This window comes from Electrona antarctica, assembly GCF_951216825.1.
Source record: "Electrona antarctica genome assembly, chromosome: 19".
NCBI classification, from domain to species: domain Eukaryota; kingdom Metazoa; phylum Chordata; class Actinopteri; order Myctophiformes; family Myctophidae; genus Electrona; species Electrona antarctica.
In genome coordinates this window covers 33,683,351-33,685,966 of record NC_136800.1, presented here as the reverse complement: position 1 = coordinate 33,685,966, position 2,616 = coordinate 33,683,351, and the positions used below count along the sequence as shown (strand labels likewise).

General features: G+C 39.8%; 1 long non-coding RNA gene across 1 annotated transcript; it reads left to right on the top strand.

The window, feature by feature from the left end:
- Window positions 1-800: 800 nt before the first annotated feature.
- LOC306912609 lies at window positions 801-1,749 on the top strand. The gene is made up of 3 exons (XR_013788405.1): window positions 801-860; window positions 1,213-1,269; window positions 1,689-1,749. It is a non-coding gene; the product is annotated as an uncharacterized lncRNA (long non-coding RNA).
- Window positions 1,750-2,616: the final 867 nt, after the last annotated feature.

Genomic DNA, 2,616 nt, shown 5'->3' with positions numbered 1-2,616 from the left:
GACAACACACCAGATATGCAGCTTTGGCTTGCTTTGATTGGTCAGCTGGCTGCAGGCTTACCCCACATAATGGTCCGGATATACGTTTCAGGCCTACGTCACAAGCAACATGGAGAGATGGGCATATTGCCATCCAGCTCCAAATGAATGGGCTTGCCTTGCCCTAATGAAACAGATCAATCTTCATATGCCTCATGGATGATCGAAACAGGTCAGTCGTGAAGCTATGATTTCAGAGAGGGGAGGCGTCCTTAGAGAGGTCATCAACAATGTCACATGAAATCGAACTGAGGCTGGCTACAAAAGCACGGACCACACCTAACCAGCAGACTTGAAACGCACAGATCAATTCATTATAGAGGTACTAATTGACAGGGGTGTCGGGACTAAGACCAGAATAGAGTAGCAGAGCAATTTTCACCAGCACCGTTCTGTACACAAGTGAATCTCATTCCTGACTATTTTAATAGTCAAGTGTTGAATATGATAGTTTTACTGAGTACTGAGTACTGACACAGCTATGGCAGCACAGGCCAAACTAATACTGTGGCACCACATTAATGCATAGAAAAACTCAGCATTTTGTTGATCCGTGATGTTACTGTTTATTTGCCTGCAACTCAAGGAGTAAATACTGTATTATGGTAACTTGGCAAAATTGCACAGCATTGCCTTGGATGATTAAAAAGAAAAAAATCAGGCGGGAGGTAGGTAGGTGGTACTTTGAGGCATGTGGTTAACCTTTTTATTTATTTAGTTTTTCCCCAGCTCCCAAACATACGGTGGTTCTACTTTAATTCTGATGGAAGGGGCGTGGGATCACTTCATCCATTGTCCAGACGAATTACGTCCATATGGAGGTCAGCTTTAAGACACCTACTGACTCACCCTGGGACTCTGATATGTAATCAATATATAATCTGTGACCGGCTCTGCTCTATCAATCTCTCATCCATCACCCGCTGGGCAGCTTCTATCATTCCAAGGTTTTATAGGGCAATGACTGAATGTTAAAATACAGCATCAATGAAGTTCCAAACGTCGAATCTCCATTCCCCAAACTTTAGTGATTATTTCATGGATTCATCATTCATGTATGATGATATTGGTTTTTCAGTAAGTAAAACTAAAAGTGTATAAACTATGATGAGACGATATTGTGGGCACCGGTACTAAACAAAGAATATATATATTTTTGTCATTACAATTTAGTCAGTCGTTGCTATTTGCACTGATAGCACCTCTTCACATCTGCATAATACAGATACAGTAAGTGATCTAAGTTACCACTACTACTTTGTGCTCTTTAGATACCTCTCTAAAATGACAGTGTACACATCGAAAAGCAACACAGCAGACAATAATGTGTTATGTCTTCTGTTATTTTCCAGAAGCGATTACTTTACAAAATGTCTCTATACATTCACTGCCATGTATTCATTGAACTTCCGGTGCAAGATGTGCCTCCCTGTCCATGAAAGTGTCCATGAAAGTGTCATGGCGCAGCCCAGTCACGTGACCATGACCTTTCCTTATAAGCTTCCTTGATGTCGGGTTAAGATGTACTGTAACTTTAATTTTGTAGTAATGGTTTGAGTTTGTTAGTGTATTTGCATTTGAAGCCCCCTAGTGGCTGATGTTTACAAGGCTAAGAGCTGTGGGCTTTTATTTTGATGTTGTATTTTCAGTTTCCTCTTGAGCAAAGCAATCAACTCAACCAAGATGGGGTGGAACTCAACACAGAATGCAGTAAGTGAGTCACACCTGAATGCACAGCTACTGTACATGGCAGCCCTCCAAGTGTACCAGTTGCTATATACATTTTTGTTCTTTTCAAGAGCATCGTTGGTATGTATTTGATACAGTTTATAGAGATGCTTTCATTGATATTTTGTGTGTGACTTTACTGAGTGAGCACATTTGCAGTTTGTTTAATTAGACAGCATAACATGTGATTTATTGTTTCTCACACTGTTTAGCTGTTGTACCTGGTTACTGTATTTGTCTGTGCAGTGATTCTAGCTGTCTACATACGTATTGCATTCATGTTAATGAAGCAAGAGTTTAAGTACTATCTTGTTTGTGTATAGTAGTTTCACCATTTTTAAGCCATAAAACCTGTGTTGACCACAAACAACGTTTTTCAGAGTCGTTGAAGTTGAATAAAGGTGTTTATAATCTGACTGTTGAATCATATATCCAGTGTGCAGTGAGAACAGTACAATAAAAGAAGGTACGCGGACTCTCTGTCTGGTGAATTCCAAGTCTTCCATTATGCACCCATGTAAACAAAGGTATAGTAGTTAGGCTTACAATCAACATCCTGCATTACAATGGATTGTGCAGTTTACGCATTAAACTACATTAAAATAAGATGTCTCTTCATGATCATTTGTCAAACCTATGTGGTTACTGGTTACCGTGGAGCCTGCATCAGTGGTTTTCAACAAGCCGGATATTCCCTGACCTCATGTGACTGCTGTTCAGCTGCATGCTCTTTAGACACTTATTTTTATGCTGCTATATTTTTGTTTTTAATCTATAGAGGGTATGCGCATGTATAAAGTGAATGGCAAATCGAGTGGCAAAGTGACAGGCAAAGTGAGTTTAACATTG